This window comes from Macrotis lagotis, chromosome 7 (assembly GCF_037893015.1).
Source record: "Macrotis lagotis isolate mMagLag1 chromosome 7, bilby.v1.9.chrom.fasta, whole genome shotgun sequence".
In the NCBI taxonomy this organism is placed as follows: domain Eukaryota; kingdom Metazoa; phylum Chordata; class Mammalia; order Peramelemorphia; family Peramelidae; genus Macrotis; species Macrotis lagotis.
Genome location: NC_133664.1, coordinates 127,984,014 through 127,997,911, shown reverse-complemented (window position 1 = coordinate 127,997,911; position 13,898 = coordinate 127,984,014). Strand labels below are relative to the sequence as shown.

Here is a 13,898-nt window from a genome sequence, read left to right as displayed (position 1 = left end):
TCTGATTGTAGATGGCATTGTCTATAGTAGTTCTTTTAGGATTGCCCTTGATCTCTGAATTGTTGAGAGCAGCTAGGGCCATCATAATTGATCATTCACAATCATCTCGAGGGACTATTTTTAAAAATAAAACTTTTTATTCTTAAACAATAAGGTAACACTTGGAATGTTTTTTTTTTTTTAAAAGAAATAGAAGGCAAGGAAAGAAGTAGAAAGCTAAGAAAAATATCAAATTCTTGAGGGATCATTTTTGGAATTCCATTTTCTCTTTTGTAATATTTAGGAATTAGATGATCTTCATTGTTCATCTGAGTTTAACTCCTAGGAAATTCAACATTTAAACAAAAGGGAGAAACTTAAGGATGCTGGAAATGTTAACTTACTAGTTATATTTACTAGCTATGTGAGTCTGAGGGGAATCATTTAACCCTCTATCTGTCTCAGTTTCCTCATATGAAAAATGGGGATAATAATAGCTCCTCACTCCCAGGACTTTTGTGAGTATAAAATAATAATTTTTATGAAGTGCTTTTGAAACCTTAAAGCCCTACCTAAATATGTTGTTGTTGGGCAGAATTGGATTTAGCGAAGTACCAAGCAGGAACAGTTTTAACATTTTTTTGTCCTTAAAAATGACAGAAACCAGAAAAAAATTGACTTTTTTTTCCTAGTTACACAGTTCACAGGTGGCTTTAAAAATTTTTGAAACTATTACTGCTAGAAAGAAAGAATAATTTAAAATTTTTAATTTTCTGATAAAGCTCTGTTTTAAAGTTCATTTGTTTCCCATATTTCCTTTATTAGTCAGGCACTAACTTTTCAAAATATTGATGCTTATCAAGCTCAGGTTCAGTATTTGGCTCAGGTTGTATTACAACTGAACTCTTACTCTCATTTCAGGTGTTTACAGCATTCCAATGTTTGCATACACTTCATAATTCCACTCCCCCCCAACTTATTGTAACTTGGATTTGATAGGTCAAAAAATTCTAACACCACTCTCCTCCCCCATCACATTACAACATCTCTTTAGGATTCAGTCTGTCTTTTAATTGGTTAGGAAAAAGCTTCCTTTTCTGAGCAAACAGTTTAAAAACTCCTTGCTCAGAACATTAGACTGAATGGACTGACTCCTTGACCACTAGGAGTTTAGCAGGTGAGCAATTGCAATTTTAAACTGATCTAAATATTTAACAGGTAGTTAACAGGTAGCCAGCATTTTTCACCTTCTTTCAAATCCAAGAGTTAATATGAGGTTGGGGTGTGTGTGTGTGTGTGTGTGTGTGTGTGTGTGTGTGTGTGCATGTGTGTGTGTGAAGAAAGTCAGTTACCTCTTAGGTGAGTTCTCCTGGACTACTGGACCAACAGTGAAAACGAGGGTTTCTTTCAAACTTTATAATTTGCTATGATTTTAACTCTATGAATGAAAGACATCTAGACCATCATTTTATTGTTGAATACCAGTGATCATCTGGAGGAATGGTCAGTAGTCCCCCCCCCCCACATTCTGTGTATTACTGACATAGTTAAGCATTAGATAATGGAACTACTTATAGAGTTGGGAAAGGAGTAAGAACTGGGAGGGAAAGAGAGGGAGGAGATAGTAATAGCTAGGATTTATAAAGCTCTTTAAGTTTTGTAAAGCACAGATGAGAAAATTGAGAGGGATTAAATCACTTTTTCATGGTTACATAGCCAGTAAGTATTTAAGGAAAGATTTGAACGCAAGTCTTTAGGGTCCAATTCCACCCTTTATCCACTGTGCCATTTGGGTGCTAGAACAGCTAAATTGAAAAGGAATGATGGCTCTTGGTGAGACAAATGACCAAGGAGACCAGTTCTTAGATAATGGAAATTAGAGAATTTTAGTGTCTAAGAAGAACATTTTAACTATAGAAATCTTACTTGATTTGTTTGAAGTTTGCCTGAAAGTTTTTTGCTAGGAGAGGAAGGTTTGTTTAAAAAAAAGATAAGGGGAGAAAAGAAATAAGGATTTTTATCCTTTAGGATGTCAAGCACCCACTTTTAAGTGTGTTCAAAACTCTTTGCTTTATGATTCATTGCAAAAATTCCTGAAACATCAGAGATATCTCTGATCTCCTGAGGGCACTAGTACACTCAGTGACAGCCTGTCTCCCCAAGCCTCCTCCTCACTTCCCTTTTCCCACTCTTAGTCCCAGTCATCTAGTCTTGAAGGAGGTATTCTGCAAACTGTGACCTGGCAGGAAAGAAGCACAGTAAATATGAGGGAGGGGGGGGAGTGTCTCCTGCTCACTTCCAAATTTTCTTCTTAATTGTTTCTCTGCCAGCAAATGATTTTGAAGTATTTTCTGGGGAAAATTGAATTGAAGAGTATATCTGTGTCAAGCTGTGCATGTAAACAAACACTGGTGGGGCTATTGGGTATTGGCTTAAAAAAATCCTGCATTTCTAGGGTACTGTCCATTTCTAGGGTCCTAGGATATGAGTGAACAGGCAAAGGGAATGCGTTGGACTATAGTTCAGTCTTTACAAAAAATTTTTAAAAATTCAGAAATCAGAAGCTAATTTTTAAAAATTGTTTTTGATGTACCTTGGGTCTTTTGTGATCCCTTCCCTCTCTCATTTCATTGCCGAAGTGCTCTCCCTTTCTAAATTTTTCATAGGCAATATAGTGTAGTCGGAATCAGAAACTAGATTTGAATTTGATTTCACCACCACTGCTTACTAACTTGTGTGACTTCAATCAAGTCACTTAACTTCTCTAGGATTCTTTTTTCCTCATTTGTAAAATTAAGAGATTAAGCCAAATGGCCTCTGGGAATCCCTTTCAGCTCTGAATGTAGATCCTATGAATCTCTTTCTGTCACTCATCACTTACTTCATCATGTTTGTTATTATTGTTATATTATTATTATAGAAGTTCTTTTATTATATGGAAAGCTATTGGAAGTGAGGGACTAGGTTTCTTTTTTTTTTATCTTTGTGTCCCCTGACCAACATTTCATAGTTGCTTATTGAATGTTTGTCAGAATTGTGTTCTGTTGGAATTTCAAGGCTTTTTCTTGTCTTTTTTTTTCTTTCTTTTGCTTCTAATTTAGGAGTACTGCTCTTGAGGGCATGTGGAAATCTTTAAAAATCACTTTCTAAGTTAATGGGATTTCCATCTAAATTTACGTTTGTTTTTCTCCCTGAGTTGCAAATTGATTCTGTAGGTAGGTAAATGTCCATTATTTAAATAACTTTGCAAATATAGATTCTGAATAACAAAGCATTTCCTGGCAGATGGTCTAGTAATTGTGCTTTCTTTATTTGTTAAAGATGTATTCTCTGAAATAATACCAATCCCTGTGTGTTTCATAGTCACTCCACATTTCTTTCTCTGATGTTATTCTTTTTAAAGAAAGCACTCAACGATTTACTATTTGGACTGGGTCCTACCCCTCTGGAAATTGAGGCCTGGAAAGATTAAGTGATTTGCTTAACATCACATATGTAATTAGTGGGAGGTGGGCTGTAACTGATATAAAATCCATGTCATACTTAATTTCATGTTTCAAATATTACAACCATTCTGCTCTCAATCTAAGAACTATAACCTCATGATATTAAACCCCAAACACCCTTAATTCCAACAAACCCCAGTAATAATAAATGTAAGATTTAATGAGTTAAGAACACAAGTGACTGGTATTTCTATTATTACTCTTTAAGAATGTTCTATTGATGCACTTTCTTTTTTTTTTTCTCTTTTTAACATCACTACCATTTTAGTATGCCTCCAAGTCAGGACGATAAAACAAAACAAGTCAGCAACTTGGTCACTCACCTCTCAAAATATATTCCTCATTCTGCCTCTGTTGTCTAGTGCTTCTTTGCAAATGGATGAAAGTCATCAGGAAGTCATCATGATTGCTGACTGCATTTATTAGAGTTCTGAAGTATTTCTCTATTATTTTCCTTTATGTTATTAGGTTCTGTAAATTGTCCTTTCTTCATTCTGCTTACCTCATTTTTTCCTCAGTTTTACAAATCTTCCTAAGTTTTCCAGAATTCTTCATGTCTCTTGTTTTTTATGATATAGAAGGATTATATGACATTCATGTAATACAATTTGACCACTCCCATGATGGACATGTAGTTTTTCTTCTCATTCTTTGCTGTTACAAAAAGCACTATCTTTTTTTTTTTTTTTTTTTTTTTTTTAGTTTTTGCAAAGCAATGGGGTTAAGTGGCTTGCCCAAGGCCACATGGCTAGGTAATTATTAATTGTTTGAGGCCAAATTTGAACTCAGGTACTCCTGACTCCAGGGCTATCCACTGTGCCACCTAGCTGCCCCTCTTTTTTTTGATAAATAAAATTTCCCCTCTTTTCTTTAGCATAGCAGGTTATCCCTGGGTCAAGAGGTATATACAGTTTAGTGACTTGTCTGATATAATTTCTAATTGTTTTAGACCAATTCACACCTATACCAACAATGAATCAGTGTGCTTATATTTCTGAAGCTTCTACATTATTTGTCATGTTATTTTTTTATCTTTACCAATCTGATGAGAATGAAGAATTATTTTAATTTGTATCTCTCATTGATGATCTAACAGATTTTAAATATCTTTTTTGAAAACATGACTATCCTCTTTTGGAGATGGCCTATTATCCACTGGGGAATGATTCATTATATGTTTTTTAACAAATTTCTTAAAATATCTTGGTTATCATAGATTTGCTGCAAATTTTATCCTAATACTTCTAATTTTGGCTGCACCAATTCTGCTAATATAAAAGCTTTTCAATTTTATATAACCAAAGTTAACAAGTTTTCATCAGTGATTACCTCTTATTATTTTCCATCAACTCTATTTTATCCCATGAAGATGATTTGCACTTTGTATCGTCCCTCTTCTATATCTTTATTCATGCCATTCCTATGTCCAGAATACCTTTCCCCTTGTTTTTCTATCAAATTTCTATCTATCCTTTTAATCCTAACTCAATTGCTACTTCTTACAAAAAGTTTTCTTTCCTTTAATTAAAGAATTTAATTCACTTCAAACTTCTCTAATAACTTAAATTATTGTTCTTGGAGGCAATGGGGTTAAATGGCATGCTAGGAGAAACCAGGGGATGGAGATAAAAAGGGAGAAAATTTCATGTATGAGAGATAATCAGTAAAAATACCCAAATATCGTTTGAAGGACAGAAGGGAGTCCACTGTCCCTAAATCATAGAGCATGTAGATAGGAGTTCAAATCTGACCTCAGACACCTGACAATATGAACCCTCAAATTATAAAAACTTTAAAATAGGATTAAAAAAATCGACAGAAAGTATAGATCCAAATCTTAAGATGGAGACCATTTAAAAACAAATGGCCACCCCTTGGACTGGGAAAAGGTTGTTTTTTATACAGGAACAGAGAATAGGGAAAATTATTAATCCCCTTGTGGTCTAACCATGAAAGTTGCACTATATTTCTACCCAAAACTACCCCTCAAAGACTATCATCCTTGTACAATAGTATCTGGTCTCTTGTTGTCTCTTCCTGGCAGGACAAATGTCTCAAGATCCTGATCATTGTCCTCCTGAGTTTGTAATTAATAAGTCTTAATCAATTGACAAGTCTTAATTTCTTACTAACATGTGACTACATAAAGGAATCAATTTTTTTAACCAAGATATATAGATTTGAGAAATTATTGTGCTTTGACAACACTTACTAGTTGTGTGACCTTGAGCAAGTCACTTAACCTTGATTGACTCACATCCAGGGTCATCTCCAGTCTTCTTGATTCATATCTGGCCATTAGACCCAGATGATTCTGGATGAGAAGGTGAGGTTGGTGACTTAGTACAGCACCACCTCATTCAAATTCAATTCATTTGCTTGTCATGGCATCACCTCCCTAGTGTCATGATCCATTTTGAGAACAAAGGACGTATAACAATAGAAAAGAATAAGGGGTAAGAAAACTGGAAATGTGAGGAGAGGGGTAAGTTATGGAAGACTTTGAATACTAAATAGTAGATTTTATATTAGACCTAGAGATAATAGAGAACCACTGGAGTTTATTGAGTAGATGACTGATATGTACTTAGGAAGATCATCTTGCTAAGGAGATGAGGATGGACTAGAGTTGGGAGAGACTTGTGACAGGAAGACTGATTGCAATAGTCCAGGTTTGAGGTAGTGAGGTCTTGCACTTTAGTGGGGGCAGTCCATGTTGCAAAAGAAGTAGACATAAAACTCCAAGAATGAATTTTAAAAAGTATTTTGAACAGCATCTGGTATTGTCATTGTTCATGTTGTAATTTGCCCTCTTCACTTTCCATTATTTAGAATTTCTTTCCAAAGTTCTTTTTTTTCCTTCCTATTTGTTATTTTGAAAATTAGGTTCAATTCCATTGCATTAAAAAATTATTAAGTTCTTACCAAATTCAAGGTTATATGTTGTTATATGAATAACATTCTATTCAATAGATGAACTATAATTTATTGTTATTTTCCAACTGTTGGTAATATAAGGCATTTCTATTCTGCTAATACATAAAAAGTGGCTGATCTAATAGAGAATAAGCAACTTTCTAAATGTTTATTAATGGTTCGTAATATACATATATACACATACACATATAAATGCATGTATACACATACATACACACATATAGATATATGGTCTCTTGATCCTGTTTCTATTGGGGAATGGGTATTACTCTGAATTTTGAAGAACTGAAGTTCTTTCTTGAATGTAACCAATTTCTTGCTATTTGTTCATCAACCCTTGTACTAGTCTCCATCCATTCAACTTTGAAGAAATATTAAAGTAAGTTGGAACAACTGAGAGTGTCATCTGGGACACACAAATTTAGAGTAGCATTTATATTCTTTATAGTTGGAAGCAGCTAAGTTTTGCACCTAGTTAATAGGAATAATTAGTTAAAACAGGAAGTGACTTAAGGGTGACATATTTTAATGAGCTCTTATCTGGCTTGTCAGGTTTTGCTACTTCTCCAGCAGAAACTTTGTGATATTCTACAGTCTTGAACCACCCTACAAGACTCTCTGTCTCTCTTCTTTTGGGTGAGATCTAAGGTATCTGTTTATTTGTCTTATAAAGTAGATTTGAATTTGCCTTTCATAATACTTGCTTGACCCAGTTGCCAATAGTTGAATTATGGCTCTGAATATTATGGTTCTGTATTACTTTTAGGTACTGATTTCTGATGCAACTTATTTTTATTGAAATAAACTTTTATTGATATCTTTCACAGGGACATCATCTAAATTTCCCCACCCCTATCTTTCCAAAACTCTGATTTTAGCAAAAAATAAAAAATAAAAAAAGTAATGTAAAGCCAACCACCTCTGAAAGAAGTCAAGGAAGTTGCCTTGTTATAATTCTTCTTTGAGGCTAACCTTGGTATTATATCAGAGTATTCACTAGTGATTGTTCTTTGCATTTACATTGTGTGTATTGCTTTCTTCATTCTAGTTCTTGTCTTCTTAAGCTCATTTGTATTTATCACATAATTTTTTACAATGCTGTAATATTCCAAAATATTTATGTTCCATAACTTCCTTAGTAATTCTCCAATTGATTGTCAATCACTCTAATTCCTTTGACAAAAAGTCATGCTGTAGTTATACATGTAGAGCCTATATTAGATTGCTTTCTGTAGGGGGGGAGGGATGGGAAAAATGTAAAACTCAAAACCTTGTAAAAAAAATGATTGTTTAAACTTACTGTTGCATGTAGTTGGAAAAATAAATAAATAAAATTTTAAATTAAAAAAAAAGTTATGCTGTATTTTCTAATTCAGTTCCTAAAACTGAGAATTTTTAATGACTTTGAGAAATGGGATGTGATGTATTAAATGTTAGTATAGAAATTTCAGTATAATTTTCCATTGTGATCTTTTTATCCTGTTGCAGAATTCTTGTTAGTAAGAAATGTAGTCAGTATCGTTAAGAAATGGAGTCAGTGTTGTTAACAAATGGAGTTACTATTGTTATAATGTGACATATATTCTTAAAAATCACTTAACATTGCAAAATTGCAATGTAAAAACCATATAGCTTATGGGAAAAATGGAATCAATAACTGGACACTAAAAAACTTTATCAGTGACAAATAAAAAGATATCAACTTAAAAATGGTAGCACAGTTTTATATATGTTTAATCATGAAAAAACATACAAATGTTAAAATAAATAGTGGTGACATTTGTGGCCTTGGCTTATACCCTGGTTCACATTGGTGGGTTGGCAAAGAGTAAGGATGGCAGGGAGACCTGGTAAGCTAAAACTATATGATAAAACTTGGTGGGAGTGGGAGAGAAGCTGCCGTACATGATTAGGGAACCAGCTTTTATCTACCTCTACCCATAGCTTCTACTACTAAAGATGTACAATAAATGATGGCACTTAACCTTAAAAAAAGACATGAAATTTGTGGAAGTGGGCACCAGAAGGACTGCAGTTTTACAGAATCTGGATTGTATTTAAATTGCTCCCCATTGTATCAATAACTGTGGAACAAAGCCAAATTTTCATAAAAAAGTATTTTCACAGGGTAGCAAGGTTTTGCAATGGATAGAGCACTGGCTCTGGACTCAGTTGGACCTGAGTTCAAATCTGACCTCAGACACATAAAATTACCTAGCTGTCTGACCTTGGGTAAGTCACTTAACCCCATTGAGAAATAAAAAAAAATTTAAAATATTATCACAGAACTGCCTTATTACTTGAATTCTACAAATTCTACTTGAAATATTTGCAGAAAGTGATCTAATGAAAACTCAAATGGTGGGGCATGTAGAGAGATAGCAACTTGGCATAGCATTTTTAGAGCCTTCTTAAGTAATTTGTATTTATGCAGAACTTTTCTTCCATTGCTCTTAAAAGGAAAAAAGTGATCTCAGTGTTTTAAACAGGTGAAGGAACTGAAGCTGGAAAATAAATGGCTTTTAAAAAGTCATGTATATTTTACAATATACATGCACGTTTATATGTAAGTATATGTATATAGACATATGTGTGTGTGTGTGTGTGTGTGTGTGTGTGTGTGTGTGCCTAATGGTGACTATGTCCAGAGTGGAATTGGGGAGAAAGGAAGGAAAAAAAAAGAAATTTATATGACTATACCACACTGCCTCCCAGAATGATAATGGACCTTGAGAAGTTATCTAGTCCAACCTTCCAGTGAATTCAAGAATCCTCTATATATTACCTCTGACAGACATATGCCTTGCCTTCACTTGAAAATCTTCAGTGATACAGGTAATTTACTGATACATAATTATTCATATGTCTTCCTTTTTTAGAAGCCAGGAATTATGCATTCACCTTTATTTGTATCTCCAGAGTTGTTGACACATAGCAAACACTAAATAAATTCTTGTTGACTAACTAATTGACCTGGTTGTCCATTTTATTTTGGGTCAATCAGTTTACTTTATTTCTTTTTCAAATAGCTTTTTTATTAATTGCTTTTGCTTTCATAACACCATCATCTCTCAGGATATCCCTTCCCCTCCCCCATCCTGAGATTCATACCCTTAAGACTAAAAATCAAAACAAAAGAGAAAAAAAGCAGTTCAGTAGAACTGATCAATAAAATGATAACTTATGAGTAGTGTTCTACAACCATAGTTCTCCCACTGTTCCATTCTCTAAAACGATGAGGAAGGAGGTACATTCTTATATGTCTTCTGGGAAGAGACTAATTGTTATAATATATAGTGAGACAATTTTATCCTAGCTTGAATTTCTAGTTGATTAAAAAAAACTCCTTTTAATTTTAGTCTTCAGCATTCATTTTTTTGTAAGATTTTGAGTTCCGTATTTTTCTCTCTTCCTCCCTTCCCCCCTTCCCTTGATAATAATAGTAATCTGATATAGGTTATACATATACAACTATGTTAAACATTTCCACATTAGTCGTGTTGCAAAAGAAGAATCATAGTAAAAGGGGAAAAACCATGAGAGGGGAAAAAACAAAACAAATTTTAAAAATTGAAAATAGTACGCTTTATATTCAGAGTCCTTAGTTTTTTCTTTGGATGTGGATGGCATTTTCCATCACAAGTCTTTTAGAATTGTCTTAGATCACTGTATTGCTGAGAAGAACTAAGTCCATAATAGTTGATTATTATACCATGTACCTGTTAATGTGTACAATGTTCTTTCTCACTTCTGCCTGGAAAAACTTAAATGAGCTGATGCTAAATAAAGTGATCAGAAATCTACATTTTTTTTTTCTTAATCAGACCCTCTACCAACTTACTAGGCATTCTTCTTGCATGATTTCTTATTGCATTTGGAGTTTTTTCCAAATTTGTATTGGGAATTAATTTGTGTTTCTTCTGAAACTATTGTCCATTTGCTTGAGATAGGTAGCTTAGTTTATTAATCAATAATCTCATTGTTCTGGGCAATTTTCTAAGATTCTAAGATTTATCAATTACAGAGAAATTCACCAACTAGAATTGACAGAGGGGATTTTTAATATATAGATATTTAAAAAACATTGGTCCAGTCCCCATCCCTAACCTTATTTTTAGTGCTTTTAGAATAGTTGTTGCCTGGCATTTAGTTGGTGTCTAATAAATACTTTTGAGTTAACTAATAATAATATTCTTCATTGTTTTAGAAAATTTTGTGCTAATAGGAATTTTTTTTAAATGTGCTTATTTTATTGTTTTATTTCTTTGGATAAAAAAATGCTTCCTTTGGAAACTGGACACTTGTTGGCCCTACTCGTTTTGACTGAGTCCCTATTATCTCCATATTTGAATGAAATGAAACTTAAGACTATGATAAGACTAGAGGAACTATAGTGGAAAACAAAATCTTTGTACTGCCAGAAATATGAAGCAGTTTCAAAAATCAAATATGATAATATACGAGATACTTTATAAACTTTAAAATATTTTTTTAGTGTAATCTATTATCTTAAGGATTTAGAGCTCAGAAAAAGAATCAGCATCACAGAACTGAGGAGTCCTCTGAAATCATCTAATCCTATTTTAACTTGAGGAAGAATCCTCTCTCTTACTTGCTTGACAGGTAGTCTTCTAGGCCCTGCTTTGCAGACCTCCACTGAGTGAGAATCAGCCCAGTAGGACCTGAGGCAACCTTTTAGATAACATCAGGGAGAATAAGCTGGGGAAAGAACAAAGGAAGGTAGGGTGAAAAAAATATCATTGAATTGACTCTGAAAAGTGGAATTTGTCAGAATTAGATCCCTTTTCCTGATGGACTCAGAGTACTTCTAGTGTTCTGATTCCAGGGTGGCCTAGATCTCAGTCACTAAGTTCTGATGATTATTTTATTCCAAGGCCTTGAGGCCCAAAGTGCTGCCTAGTTGTCTGCTCTTGAAAATATAAGTTCAGGGCAGCTAGGTGGCATAGTGGATAAAGCACCCGTCCTGGAGTTAGGAGTACCTGGGTTCAAATCCAGCCTCAGACACTTAATAATTACCTAGCTGTGTGGCCCTGGGCAAGCCACTTAACCCCATTTGCCTTGCAAAAACCTAAAAAAAAAAAAAGAAAAAAGAAAATATAAGTTCATAGATCTACCCATACAGTTCCATCAGGTCTGAGACCTCCTAAGTTTTAAATATTCCAGTGATTCACCCAATGCTCTGCACACAACAAACATTTATAAAGTGGTATATGTGTTGTACAGTGAATACATTTTATTTTTAATTATCTATTTAATATTTTATTTCCTCCAATTGCATGTTAAAAATAATTTTTGACATTTAATTTAAAAAATTTTTAGTTTCAAATTCATTTCCTCCCTTCCCTCATTGAGAAGGTAAAAATTTGGTATAGGTTATACAGTCACATTGCATATATACTCACATGTATATCTGTGTATAAGTGAATGTGTAGGCAATTAAGGTTAAAAGACTTGCTCAGGTTCATACAGCTTATGTCTGAGACTGGATTTGAACTCAGGTCTGCCTGACTGCACCGCCTACCTGCCCCAGATTGCATATATTTTTAGAATTTTTTTAAATGTATTGATTGATTGATCAGTTATGCTGATTTTTTCTTCTCTGTTAAAAAACAGAAAAGGAAAACCTTTTGAATACTATTTGTTATATAGAATAGCTCTTTGGGAAGGGACAGTAGAGGGACCATGGAAAAAACTCTGATAATGTTAAAAAAACAATAAAACCATTAAAAAAATAAGACAAAGCAAATCATTTAATAAGTGTTTCTTGAAGTGAACTAAATAGTTTTCTTAGGTATACAGTACAAAAATTATTATCTCCATATAAAATGTGAGAAAGCTAAGAGGGTAATGAGTTGACAATAGTCATAAAGATTGGAAACTGTGTGTGTATGTGTGTGTGTGTGTGTGTGTGTGTGTGTGTGTGTGTGTGTGATGTTGAATTCAATGTGATGCTGAAACATATAACTAGTCAGTATTGGAGTGGAAATTTTCATCCAGGTATTTTGACTCTTTCTATCATATCATGTTGCTTCTTTGCATTAGTTGAAAAAACTGAAGTTCAACCTTAGTCCTAATAAGTGTATGTAAATAACATTAGATTCCAGATCTGCCTTACTTTTGGGACACTTCGTTTTCTACTAGAACTGGTTTGCTTCCCACTAGTATATTTGGTATTCCAAGTAGGACTTCCTTGGAAGTTAGTTAGAGGGATGAGGAGGATCATAGTGGGAACAATGGCAATAGCAGGACTGAGATCATGGATAATTTTCCATACCTATATATTCAACTAATATGTCATCATCATTTTTCCTATAAGCATCATTTACTCACTGCCCATAAAGACTTAAAAAAGAAAGTAATGGACATTATGTTCCTACTTTGCTGTTCATATATTTCTGGGTTTATATTAGTTTCTCTAATATTCAATCCCTGCAATATACAGATAGTCTTTAAGACACTGTCAATATTTATCATGAGATTTATGTAGCTGTTTGCCAACTCTTACAAATTCAATCTCTTTTCACCAGGTATTGTCTAATAATTTCTGTATAACTGTCAAATTCCTTGCTATTTAGTCATTTCAGTTGTGTTTGAATCTTAGTGATGCCATTTGAGGATGCCTATTGGAATGGTTTGCCATTTTCTTTTTTAGCCCTCTTTACAGATGAGAAAACTGAGGTAGAGTTATTTGCCCATGGTCATACAGCTGGTAAGTATCTGAGGGAAGATTTGAACTCAGGAAGGAAGACTCTTCCTAACTCCAGTTTTGGTACTCTAACCACTGTGCCACCTAACTGCCCTGACAAATGACTCTTACTATTGCTACCTTTCCTTTTACTCTGTTTGAGCAAAGAAATAAAAATAAGAGAAAAAAATTACTCTAACTTGGATTTCATGTCCAAGACTTAAGCCTAAAGTCATTTTAGAGTGTACCCAAGACTTCTTGACTTCAGGTCCTTTTCACTAAATCTCTTGTTTTTTTTTGGGGGGGGAGGGTGTTTGCTTTTGGTTCATATAGCGATGCCAACAGTCTTGTTTTATACGCTATTTAGCAAAGTAGTGATTTATGTGAAACAAGTTGACCAGATAAAGATTTCTTTTTCTTTTCTTTTTATTCAAGCTTCCAAGTTTTCAATAAGAAGGTGATTTGACTCGAAAGTTCTGAAGTCAAATAAGAAATACAGGTGTGCTTCCAACCTTCAGCTGGTCTTGCATGATGTAGATGGGATAAATCTCGGTTAAGCTAACTCCTAGTTAATCTGATTTATGATCAGTGTTTCCTGGTTCTTCATTGTTCTCCTTTCCCTTTCCCTTTAATGAATCAGCTTAATGCCTTTTTAGGTTTTGCTTTGACCCATGGATGGACTTAATTTATCTTATGTAATTCCTAGTTATTGTGAAACTAGTCTAATAAATGACATTACTGAAATGTTGAGGAGATTATAGAATTTCCTG

General features: G+C 33.8%; 1 protein-coding gene across 4 annotated transcripts in view; it reads left to right on the top strand.

The window, feature by feature from the left end:
• The first annotated feature begins 6,988 nt into the window (after positions 1–6,988).
• Positions 6,989–13,898, top strand: part of LOC141492991 (hyaluronidase PH-20-like) — a 37,015-nt gene continuing 30,105 nt past the window's right edge. For all 4 annotated transcript variants that reach the window (XM_074193796.1, XM_074193794.1, XM_074193795.1 and 1 more), the window contains exon 1: positions 6,989–7,070. The gene's annotated coding sequence lies outside the window, so the exon portion shown is untranslated. The remainder of the gene's footprint in view (positions 7,071–13,898) is intronic.